We start from the raw sequence: 13650 nt of genomic DNA, 5'->3' as shown, positions 1-13650 counted from the left end.
CATAGTTCAGGGAAATTTACCTTTTACTTGACTAGCGTAATGTCATTTGGAAAATGTATCCCTTGGGTATTTCCTGGTACACTTCTTTTTCATGTAGAATCTACCAAGACAGTCTACATTTAAACAAGCATAGAAAATAGGATTTTGCAGCAAAAATTCCTTTGACTATAGAATATCACTACAGAGCATCAAGATAAGGCATGGATATAAAGCTATGGTTACTGAAAATCCAATTGGCCGATACATTCATTTCAACCTAAGCAGACTGAAACTATCACAGTAAGAATCCAATCTTACTCATCAATCATGATGGAATAGCTATGACCAAAATTATGTATCCAGTAGCCACTTTCAATGTAGCTCAAGCTTTTGGTTGCTGTGGCTAAGGTATAATACATCTAGAAAATTATAAATTGCTTTTTGTTGGTCTGATGCATGAGCAGGTAGGCAACATCATAAAACTGTCTATTTCATGTGGTTAATATTTTTGGTTTCTATAAACATCAATTCACACTTCTTTGGAAAGTTTCACTAACATCAAAAAATAACTAATGAAAATACTGATTGTGTCATAACTTTTTTCATCACCTTTAGTTAGAACATAAATATAGGTTGACATTTCTTCTTTCTCCACATAACCTGTGAAGGGTATCAAATAACCCTCAGATGATAGGTTTAAAATTGCCATGAGGATGGGTTAATTAGTTGGAGCATCATCTTGATAGGAAACTCATACTCAGTCATTTCGGAATTCATGACAACCTTTGATATGAAATGAAGTAATAAGTCAAAGTGGTTTGGCTGCCTTAAAAATAGCAGAGCCCTCATCTACAACTCTAACCTTTTTCAAGTTTATATTTCCATTGTGTGTGATGATTGTAACAAGAATTGCTACATTTCTGGCTTCTTGGTATTAAGGATTTGCAGCTGAACATTTAGAGAGACATTGTTATATATCAGAAATAGCTCACATTTTAGGTCACATACAAATTTATAGGGAATATAACTTCTAAGACTGTTGGACATCATTCATCCCATTTTTATAAATATTAAGATTAAGAGAAATGGGAGCCCAGGAATGGGACATAAAAACCTCCTAAAGAGATGGTATAGATTAATATCTCAGATTCAGAATTGGCCTCCATGCTGCAGAATTCAACGCCCTCAGTTTTCTCTCCGCATCAGGATTCAATATTCTTTTCTAAGGCAAGCTTGTTTTCAGCTGTCTCTATCTCAATGGGGGTTGCAAATTGAAAGACAGGAGTTAAGGTTTTAAAGCAAAGCTGCCTTTTAATAATGAAAAAATGGAGAAAAGACTTGCTAGTAAGGAGGAAATTTAAAGGAGAAATAATGCAGTTCACAATAAAGGGGATATAAAACAAAAGTGGCCATTGTCATTTATATTTTTTAGCATTTTTCCTTTTGTTATAAAAACAAATATATGCATTTTTTATTTTTATGAAAATAATTTTATCTAGATATCCTAGCATTTTTATAACAAGTATTTGGATGTGCACTCATTCATGTCCAACTTTTTGTGACCCTAAGGACTATAGTCTGCCAGGCTTTTCTCTCCACTGAATTTTCCAGGCAAGAAGGCTGGAGTGCATTGCCATTTCCTTGTCCAGTTGATATCACTGACCAAAGGATTGAACCCAGCTCTCCTGAGTATCCTGCATTGGCAGGATATTGCTTTATCACTAAGTCATCACTGGAAGTCCAAGACATATAGAGCCAATTTTAACTCAAAAATATACATATATGATCATTTATTCATCAAAGCAAATTATTGAGTGTGCTTCCATGCAAGCTCTAAGTGTGATTATATTAGGTGAATAAAACCAGGTCTGGACCTAGATTTCAAGTAGAGAAAACACATTGTAATTTAAATACTTATAAAGATGCAACTTAGTCCTTGGAAGAAAAGTTATGACCAATCTAGATAACATATTGAAAAGCAGAGACATTACTTTGCCAACAAAGGTCCATCTAGTCAAGGCTATAGTTTTTCCAGTGGTCATGTATAGATGTGAGAGTTGGACTGTGAAGAAAGCTGAGCACTGAAGAATTGATGTTTTTGAACTGTGGTGTTGGAGAAGACTCTTGAGAGTCCCTTGGACTGCAAGGAGATCCAACCAGTCCATCCTAAAGGAGATCAGCCCTGGGATTTCTTTGGAAGGAATGATGCTAAAGCTGAAACTCCAGTACTTTGGCCACCTCATGCAAAGAGTTGACTCATTGGAAAAGACTCTGATGCTGGGAGGGATTGGGGGCAGGAGGAGAAGGGGACAACAGAGGATGAGATGGCTTCACTGACTCAATGGAAGTGAGTTTGAGTGAACTCCAGGAGTTGGTGATGGACAGGGAGGCCTGGCGTGCTGCGATTCATGTGGTTGCAAAGAGTCGAACACGACTGAGTGACTGAACTGAACTGAACTGAAAGATGCAACATCAAGTCATAACTATTATTATAATATAAAGCAACACAGTGTCATCAGCGTATATAAGAGGGTATAATATATTTGCTTTCCTGAAGAAATGTTATTTGAGATGGAATATAGAGGATGAGTAGTAATTTAGCAACCAAAAATAAATGACAAAACTGAAGAATTAGTAGGAACATTATTAGCAAGAGTAGCACAGCTAGAAACATTGTAGAAGGATATATAATGGAGATGGACCCTGTAGTCCTTTGCCCCCCATGTCTTCCACTTACTTTTCTTTTTTTTGTGGAAAATCTTTAGCCAAAGAATAAGTTTAATCAGAGAAGTGAAAAAATGCACAAAGGGAAACAGTCAAAAGGAGCAAGATTATAATAGTTTAGTCATTGAGCTTTTGTGCGTGCGTGCTCAGTCACTTCAGTCGAGTCTGACTCTTTTCAACCCCATGGCCTATAGTCCACCAAGCTCCTCTGTCCTTGGGATTCTCCAGGCAAAAATACTGGAGTGGATTAGTCAAGCATAGTCAAGGGGATCTAGTTCCTTCTCAAAGGCTATAAATGATATTCTGGGCCATATCCTGTGAGCTGTCTTATAAAGTCTGAAACCTCTACCAGGTGGAAGAAATTAACTACATGATAACCAGACTGTAACCAGGACATGCACTGCCACAATTCCAAGAATTTGCTTCAAAGAAATGGAAACAAACCAACCATGGAACTGAAGATTAACTGTACCTAAAATAATCAAGATGATGCTGGTCAGACCACCGATAACCAAGTTCAAGATGACTGTCAGTGCTGACTATGCTGTTTCTGCATATAGCTTCTTCCTTCCATCTATAAAAGCTCTTGGCTCCTGATTGTCAGGGCAGCGGGGGAAGGGTAGACAGCCTTTAGACAGGCATCTGCCCTCCCCCTAACACCCCAGTTGTTGTCATCCAAAATAAAGCAAACTTTCATTTCCACCAACCTGGCCTCATTATTGGCTTTTGACCAGCGAGCAGCCAGACCCCACTTTCAGTTACAGATGGAGTAAAGCAAGGTAGAATGTGAACAAAGCTTGAGGATGTAGAAAAGACTGCTAAGTTCTCATCAAAACATGCTGATTCATTTCTCTGAAGGCAGAGCATGCCTATATATCCTATTCTGCCTTAAAATTGTGTGTGGCCATGTGACCGAGCTTTATCCAGTGAAAATGAATGGAAGTTGTAAGTGATAACCCCAGTTCTGATCTAGAACATCACTCTCTCATGCTTTTCCAGTTGCCTTCCCACTAACTGGGAAGTTGATCACTGTGCTGATCTTGGGAGCCACATGTTGATATGGGCAAAAGCCTCCATGAGTTTCTTAAATACAGTGTGCTTCAAAATCAACCAAAGAGCTTGTCAAATCACGGATCAGGAGGGTTTCTTATAATTTAGGCTTTGGAGGAGTCTAAGAGTATAAATTCAGAACAAGTTATCAGGTGATAATGATGATGGTTGAGGAGACCATTTGTATACAGCAGGACACTTCTTTGAAACACAGAATTATTATATGTGAAATAGATGATTTTTATCATTTCTTTTTTATCCTATTGTATATTTTTGGCTTATTGGTTAAACATAGCCTGAATCCATGCAGAAATAAATGTAATATTAGATGTATATTGCTCCTAATAATGATAGAAACAGCAAAACTTTTATTTTTTGGCCTCCAAAATCACTGTTGATAGTGGCTGCAGCCACGAAATTAAAAGACACTTGCTCCTTAGCAGGAAAGCTATGACAAACCTAGACAGTGTATTAAAAAGCATCAAAGCCAGATGGGTGGGATGTGGAAGGAAATGGAAGAGAGTTTCAAAAGGGAGGAGATATATGTATACCTATGCCTGCAGTGCAGAAGACCCAGATTTGATCTCCAGGGGAAGATCCCCTGGAGAAGAAAATGGCAACCCACTCCAGTATGCTTGGCTGGACAATCCATGGACAGAGGAGTCTGGTGGGCTACAATCCATGGGGTCACAAAGAGTCAGACACAACTGAGTGACTAACACACACACACACACACGACTGATTCATGTTGAGGTTTGACAGAAAACAACACAATTCTGGAGGGAGGAGGGAGGAGGGTTCAGGATGGGGAACACATGTATACCTGTGGCGGATTCATTTTGATATTTGGCAAAACTAATACAATTATGTAAAGTTTAAAAATAAAATTAAAAAAAAAAGGTTTAAAAAAAAGCATCAAAGCTATGGTATTACCAGCAGTCACATACAGATGTGAGAGTTGGACCATAAAGAAGACTGAGCACTGAAGAACTGATGCTTTGAAATTGTGATACTGGAGAAGACTCTTGAGAGTCCCTTGGACAGCAAGGGTATCAAACCAGTCAGTCCTAAAGGAAATCAACCCTAAATAGTCATTGGAAAGACTGATGCTGAAGCACTAATACTTTGGCCACATGATGCAAAGAGCCAACTCATTGGAAAAGACCTTGATGCTGGGAAAGATTGAGGACAAAAGGAGAAGGGAGAAGCAGAATATGAGATGATTAAATAGTATCACAGACCCAATGGACATGAATTTGAGCAAACTCTGGGAGACAGTGAAGCATAGGGAAGCCCTGGGTGAAGCAGTCCATGGGATTGTGAAGAGTCAGACATGACTTAGCAACTGAACAACAATGAACAATTACTCCTTTTTGGAAAGATGCCTATTTTCTAATCACTGCCCTTGGCTTATACAGTGTATGATTCAGTGCTGGTTCATATGAATGAAGAAGTTTGCTGTGGAATGATTACAACTTTATTTTTTTACCCCCACATCTATGTTGCAGGTACTGTCAGAAGGTCAGTTCCTGACTTACCAGAAGATGATTCCTAGAATTGCTGCAGCCACATTGTGATAATGATAAACAGAATGAGGACAAAGTCACCTCAATAACTTTGGCAACATTTCTCCCAAGAATGAGAGTTTCCCCCAGAATGTTGGAGTGGAGGCAAGAGGCACTGATGTTAGAACCCAACGAATTCAAGAACAGTGAACTGTGCTGAATGGCATTACTTTGCTGGTTCTTTTCCTAGGGCAGTTATTTAATGCCAATATACATAGATAAATTTCAAAGTCATTTCTGACAGCAAAAAATAATGAAAGAGTGAAAGAATATAAGCAAGATAATTATACTTGACCAATGGTACCAAAAGTAAATTTACAGATTATTCAATGTATTGAGCAATTTCCAAATTCATGGAATTCCACTTCCTTTTCTTATGATAGATGAAGTTTCCATCTTCCTAAATGTGAAAATCAGGATTAAAACCCAAAATGACACAAACAGATGATTTATTAAATCAACTGTGAACTCGCTCAGTCGTGTCCGACATTTTGCAACCCCATGGACTGTAGCCTACCCAGCTTCTCCATCCATGGGATTTTCCAGGTAAGAGTACTGGAGTGGGTTGCCATTTCCTTCTCCAGGGGATCTTCTTGACACCCGGGTCTCCCACATTGCAGGCAGACACTTTACCTAATGGTTTCCAAATACCTGTTTTAGTCATATAATTTATGTATAAAGTTAGTTTTGAACATTCATCACATATCAATATTTTGGGGGCTTCCCTGGTGGCTCAGATGGTGAAGAATTTGCCTGCAATGCTGGACACCCAGGTTCGATCCATGAATCAGAAAGATCACCTGGAGTAGGAAATGGCAACCCACTCCAGTGCTCTTGCCTGGAGAACTCAATGGCCAGGAGAGCCTGGCAGGCTACAATCAATGGGTTCACAAAGAATCAGATGTGACTGAGTGATTAAAACTTTCACTTTTCTCAAACTATTTGGGCATTTTGGTATATCTTTACTTTTCCATTTTTGTTACAGGCAGAGGGTAAAGCAAAACTTTACTTCTTAATTCTCCAATTAGAAAATGATACCATACCATCATGAGAAATAGCAACTGACATCCAACTCAGTATCAAAAGATAGGAAAGAATAATGAGTACAGAATCAAATTCTAGAGCAGTGTGATTGAAAATCACATCTATGGACTTTGCTTATGTAAACAGTTTACCAATGAGAAATTCAGTGAATGTGTTCACCCTTTTAATTACTTATGCACACTGTAACCAGAGTGGTTCTGTTAAAAGAAGTAACTTGTTCATATGGATTCACAGTTTAAATATAACTGTATGTTTTCCTTTTGCCCTTATGGAAAATGCTAAACATGAAATATATCCTGATTGACTCTTGCATCTGTCTTCAGACTCAGCTTGTGTTTCTTCTTCCATGGCCAGGTAAGGTCCATCCGCTGCAGGGCTTCTTTCATGTCCTCAAGTGGATTATTCTATCTCCTGCCTCATGTATGTACATTGCCATTTTCTGCTGTTGAAGCGTTCTTCAAACTTTTTCAGGTTAATATCTGCTGTTTTTTTTTTCCCTAGGAATCATATTCTCCCTCTCATCTCATATTTAATACTAGTTAAGTACATTCAAGTAGCAACTGTGCTTCTTGATAACATGTCATTCACTTATTTAACGTCTATTTTCCCTTCCTCCATGAAAGCAGGCATTGTGCTTATTCTATCTTAGTATCTTTTAGTGTCTCTTACAATAAGAGATGTCATTTATTATTTTTGGAGACATTTAGAAATGTTATTCAAATTGACCTCATTATTAATTATTTTTTCAATGAAACTTGCTAAATTTTTAACATCTTTATTTTATAGTAAATTCAACATGGCTTTTAAATATAAGAAAAAAATGTATATCATTTGTTATACTTAGTAAAATAATTATAGTATTCTTATTATGAAATTAGACTTATTTGGTTTTGAGTATTTTCTTTTTATATCTTCAGACTTTTGTTTCCACTCATTAAATTCACACACAATCTCATATATTTCCTTTAAACCAAGTATCTAATTGCCATTTTTATTCTCTGCTTTATAATAGCTGTCATTGGATAATGGAAGAATCAATCAAACTTTTTCTCTTCATGTCCCTGCAGCAACAGAATTTTATTATTTTTACTCCAGTGACACTGAGAAGCTTGAATCAGTATTGACAAAACATCAAGTCTTTTTGAAAAATCTTACTATGATAGCACTCAGAGTTTAACCATTTCACATCTTTTATAGCCACAGAAACTCAAAATTTATTTTCCTCCCAAACACATACATCTTAATCCTTTGGAAAAGCATTCTGTTGCATTTGAAATGCATTTACCATAATTGACTTCCAAGGCATAGAACTAGGATTCATCTCCACATCTGAGAACAGAAATCAAGCCCTACACTAAAGGAGCTTTATAATCAGGTTTAGAAGATTAATGTTTATTTAGCAGTGGAAGTAGATCTTGGGAGCAATCTGAATTTATTCCTGCTACTGATAGAAAATTTGAGTTTCTAGCTGAACCAGTAGAAAAACTTACTCGTATATAAATGAATACTTTAACTCTGGAAATAATTCATACTTAAACCTCGTTCGTCATTGATATTGATTACTAGAAAACTCTTCAAAATCCCTCTGTGTTGAAATACTTATAATTTTATTCCTGATGCTTTAATTTTTAAGTGGTGAGATAGATAATAGAATAGCCTTTTTTAGCATAGTTCACAGTTTAATCATACAATCTGATGCACAATCTTCTAATAACTTTTTCCAAATCTATCATCTGATCACTGAACTTGTCTTTTTTTTTTTTTTTTTTTGGCTTATTTCTATGTTCCTCATTTGCTCTTTATCTCTGGGAAAATATATCTTAATCATAAGCTTTGCCATTAACCAGTGCTTCTTAGACAAGATACATCATTTAATACTTGATTTCATTGTTAATTATTAAAACATTGATGAAAATTGGTTGAGGAAAATTTTGTAATGCAGTAAAATAGAAAAATAGACTATGTGTTTTATATACTTATATTTAAAAAGTGGCTATATAAAGATATTTGTTTTAGAAATTCCATTTACATGATTATCATTTGGATCTCAATGCAGAATAAATTTGTGATGATTACAGAACTTCTAATGTTGGCACTTTCCTCTTTTGGTAGTTATGGATATGAATTCAAATTTGTTTTTTTTTTTTTTCAGTTTTATGTAAACAGTTGATAGATGCATGACTATAACTCATAACTCAGATCTCCCAACCATTATTCCAGATTTCTTGATATTGAAGCATACTGCTGATTCTTCTTTCAATACAAACATGGAGGCTCACATCCTCTTTTTTTCTTGAGTGCTGATATTCTTTTTCTGCCAATACATTTTTCTGAAAATTTCTCTTTACTATTTATTTGATAAAAAGAATAATATCTTTAATATCTGGGGTAGCAGGCTGACATGTAAGAAAGAGTTAGCATTTTAAAAATTCAATAGTATTTGTGTGTGTGTTAATCATTCAGTAGTGTCCCACTCTTTGAGACCCCCATGGACTGTAACTTGACAGGCTCCTTTGTCCATGGGATTCCCAAGGAAAGAATACTGGAATGGGCAGCCATTCCTTTCTCCAGGGGATCTTCCTGACCCAAGGAATCAAACTCGGGTCTCCTGAATTGCAGGCAGATTCTTTACCATCTGAACCACCAGAGAAGACTTGGTGATTTCCAAAACTTTAAATATTTAAGTTGATATCATTATTGATAGAATCAAAAACAAATATTAAAGAAGATGGAAGTAAACAATTATAGAGAATTTTTCTATCTATATCTTTTAAATATACAGAAGCATATAGATATTGAAACTATGTTCTCAGTAAAAACAATTTCAAGGTTTTTTTGAGTTCAGGGATAAACTGTTACTTGATTTCAAGTTTAACTCATAAAGGGGCTTCTCTGGTGACTACAGTCCATGGGGTTGCAAAGAGTCAGACATGACTAAGCAATTAACACTCACTTTCATAACTCATAAAGGTAGCTACATTAATAGAAAGTGAAAGAAAGTGAAAGTGAAGTTGCTCAGTTGTTTCCGACTCTTTGTGACCCCTTGGACTGTAACCTATAACACTCCTCTGTCCATGGGATTTTCCAGGCAAGAGTACTGGAATGGGTTGCCATTTCCTTCTCCAGAGGATCTTCCCAACCCAGGGATCGAACCTGGGTCTTCCGCATTGTAGGCAGATGCTTTACCATCTGAGCCACCAGGGAAGTCCATATTAATAGAGACAACTTGAAAAATTAGTAATAGCACTTCTTCAAGGAAAAATAGGTTTATATATATATATATATATATATATATATATGCATGCATGCATTCCCTATGTCATTCTATCCATTTATAATTTATATAAAGGTATATATAATGTTTATATAGCTATAGATATATAGAGAGAGGTATGTAAATATTGTTATGCTTACATATGCATAGAAGTAAACTGTACATCCTTCTTTCAAATTGAATTCATTGTCATATGTTTCTATTTATTATTATTATCAGTTTAAATTTTCTTTTTTAAACACTGAAAAAACAGACATTTTATTTTCTCACATTGCATAGGTAAGCCCTGAAACTTTAGTTTATTTTGGTGAGAGTTTGGAATATTTATGCAGAAAGAACTTTGTGCAAATAAAACAAAGTGAAGTTAGGTTTCTTGCTCCAAAAGAGTCAAGTGTGACACAAAATATTAAATGTATGTAACCTCCATGATCTATCAAGCAGAATCAAACTTTCTAAAGGGGACAAATACAGATTGATATTTTAGAAATTACTACAGGGCATAAACTATACTTTTACTGTACCATATGCCTGACCTATTAGCAGAAATCATCCATGAAAAATTAGCATTTTTAAACAAATCTATATCATTTCATCATTGTTATGCATCTTGTTGCTGACAAAAGTTGATGATTTGAAGTCATGATTGATTTATGAGCACTGTGGAAATAAGGCAGAAAGTTGCCAAAGAATTCCCATTTAGGACAAACAATAATTACACTGAAAATTAAACTGTCTGAAATTGGAAAAAAGTGAAAGAGTCCATGACATCAGTAATTACATTGAAAATAAAATGAATATCCTAAAAGATTTGCTTCCATATAAAATTCCTCCTCTGGATAGGCAGCTGATGCCTGAAGCAGCTGGAGAGGAGCCCAAGGGGGTTTTGAACTGATGAGTGAGTCTGAGAGCAAGCAACTACTGCTCATCTCAGGTCCATACTTAAAGGAAGGCACTAAAGTGGCAGATCCACAGAGCTGGAGTTACTGTGAGGAGATACTACATGTCCAAAGGGCAGAGAAGCCCCTCAAGATGGTTTGTGTTGGAGTGGCAGCTGTGTGGCACTGGAGTGACTTTGCGGTATACTCCATGGCCAAAGGCAAAGGAGGAGCCTCAGCAAGATTGTAGGGGGGCGAAACCACATTTAGAATCAAACCCAATACCCTCCAGAGACACTTAGAAGGCTCAAACAAACCTTGTGTGCACCAGGACACAGGGAATCAACAGAGACTGAGACAGAACTGTGTTTGAGTGTCTCCTGTGGAGGTACAGGTCATCAGTGGACTCCTAAAGAGTCAGGGGCTCTGGGTGCATTGGATATCACTGGGTGCAGCAGACTTGGCTATGGCATAAGCCCTGTTGGAGGAGGTCGCCATTAAACCCATTATAGAGCCACCAGAACTTAGAAAGGACAAGGGAAACAGACTCTTGGAAGGCACAAATAACTTGTGCATACCAGGATCCAGGAGAAAGGAGCAGTGACCCCAAAAGAGACTGACCCAGATTTGCCCTTGAATGTCCAGCAGGCTTTGGTGGAGGCATGGGTCAATGGTGGCCTGCTGCAGGGTTGGAAGAACTGAGTGTAGCAGTGTATGCATGAGACCTTTTGAAGGAGCTTGCTGTAATCTTCATTACCTCCACCATAGTTTGGCCCTAGGTAAATAACAGGGAGGGACAACAGCCACCGACATGAACAAAAAATTGAATTAAAGATTTACTGAGCATGTCCAGCAGAAAGTGAAGAAGAACTAAAGAGCCCATGATGAAAGTGAAAGAGGAGTGAAAAAGTTGGCATAAAGCTCAACATTCAAAAAACTAAGATTATGGCATCTGGTCCCATCACTTCATGCCAAATAGATGGGGAAACAGTGGAAAAAGTGGCTGACTTTATTTTTATGGATTCCAAAGTCATTGCAGATGGTAATTGCAGCCATGAAATTAAAAGGTGTTTACTCCTTGGAAAGAAAATTATGACTAACCTAGAAAGCATATTCAAAAGCAGAGACATTACTTTGCCAACAAAGGTCCATCTAGTCAAGGCTCTGGTTTTTCCAGTGGTCATGTATGGATGTGAGAGTTGGACTATAAAGAAAGCTGAGCACCAAAGAATTGATGCTTTTGAACTGTGGTGTTGGAGAAGACTCTTGGGAGTCCCCTGGACTGCAAGGAGATCCAACCAGTCCATCCTAAAGGAGATCAGTCCTGGGTGTTCATTGGAAGGAATGATGTTGAGGCTGAAACTCCAATACTTTGGCCACGTGATGAGAAGAGCTTACTCATTTGAAAAGACCCTGATGCTGGAAAAGATTGAGGGCAGGAGAAGAAGGGGACGACAGAGGATAAGATGGTTGGATGGCATCACCAATTCAATGGACATGGGTTTGTCTGGACTACGGGAGTTGGTGATGGACAGGGAGGCCCGGTGTGTTGAGGTTCATGGGGTTGCAAAGAATCAGACACAACTGAGCAGCTGAACTGAACGGAGCATGTCCTCGCCCATTAGAACAAGATCCAGTTTGAATCTCAGTCAGTCTCTCCAATCAGGAAGGTGCCATAAGCTTCTTATCTTTCTCATCAGGGAGCAGACACACTGAAAACCATAATTACAGAAGCCGCCATGAAATTAAAAGATGCTTACTCCTTGGAGGAAAAGTTATGACCAACCTAGATAGCATATTCAAAAGCAAAGACATTACTTTGCCAACAAAGGTTTGTCTAGTCAAGGCTATGGTTTTTCCTGTGGTCATGTATGGATGTGAGAGTTGGACTGTGAAGAAAGCTGAGTGCCTAAGAACTGATGCTTTTGAATTGTGGTGTTGGAGAAGACTCTTGAGAGTCCCTTGGACTGCAAGGAGATCCAACCAGTCCATTCTAAAGGAGATCAGCCCTGGGATTTCTTTGGAAGGAATGATGCTAAAGCTGAAACTCCAGTACTTTGGCCACCTCACGGGAAGAGTTGACTCATTGGAAAAGACTCTGATACTGGGAGGGATTGGAGGCAAGGATGAGATGGCCAGATGGCATCACGGACTCAGTGGACGTGAGTCTGAGTGAACTCCGGGAGTTGGTGATGGACAGCGAGGCCTGGCATGCTGTGGTTCATGGGGTCACAAACAGTCAGACATGACTGAGAAACTGAACTGAACTGAACCAATCTGATCACATGGATCACAGACTTGTCTAACTCAATGAAACCATGCCCTGTAGTACCACCAAAGACAGATGGGTCATGGGGGAGAGTTCTGACAAAACACGATCCACTGGAGAAGGGAATGGAAAACCACTTCAGTATTCTTGCCTCGAGAACCACATGAACAGTATGAAAAGGCAAAAAGATGTGACACTGAAAGATGAACTCCCCGTGTTGGTAGGCACCCAAAATGCTACTGGAGTTTAGTGGAGAAATAACTCCAGAAAGAATGAAGAGTCTGAGCCAAAGCAACAACAACACCCATTGTGCATGTGATTGGTGATGGAAGTAAAATCTGATGCTGTAAAGAGCAATATTGCATAGGAACCTGGAATGTTAGGTTCATGAACCCAGGAAAAGTGAAAGTGGTCAAACAGGAGATGGCCAGAGAGAATGTTATCATTTTTGGAATCAGCGAAATAAAGTGGAATGGAATGGAATAATTTAACTCAGATGACCATTATATCCACTACTGTGGGCAAGAATCCCTTAGAAGAAATGGAGTAGCCATCATAGTCAACAAAAGAATCTGAAATGTGGTACGTGGATGCAATCTCAAAAACAACAGAATGATTTCTGTACGTTTCCAAGGCAAACCATTCAGTACCACAGTAATCCAAGTCTATGCCCCCACCAGTAATGCTGAAAAAGCTGAAGTTGAATGATTCTATCAGATCAGATCAGATCAGTCGCTCAGTCGTGTGCGACTCTTTGCGACCCCATGAATCGCAGCACGCCAGGCCTCCCTGTCCATCACCAACTCCCAGAGTTCACTCAGACTCACGTCCAATGAGTCAGTGAAGCATCCAGGTATCTCATCCTCTGTA

General features: G+C 38.1%; 1 non-coding gene across 1 annotated transcript; it reads right to left on the bottom strand.

Annotated features, from left to right (window-relative positions):
- Nucleotides 1-9494: 9494 nt before the first annotated feature.
- TRNAC-ACA lies at nucleotides 9495-9566 on the bottom strand. Its single transcript has one exon. It is a non-coding gene; the product is annotated as a tRNA-Cys (tRNA).
- Nucleotides 9567-13650: the final 4084 nt, after the last annotated feature.

Source organism: Bos indicus x Bos taurus, chromosome 1 (assembly GCF_003369695.1).
Source record: "Bos indicus x Bos taurus breed Angus x Brahman F1 hybrid chromosome 1, Bos_hybrid_MaternalHap_v2.0, whole genome shotgun sequence".
In the NCBI taxonomy this organism is placed as follows: Eukaryota; Metazoa; Chordata; class Mammalia; order Artiodactyla; family Bovidae; genus Bos; species Bos indicus x Bos taurus.
Note: the sequence above shows the minus strand (reverse complement) of the source record. Positions and strands in the feature narration are given on the sequence as shown.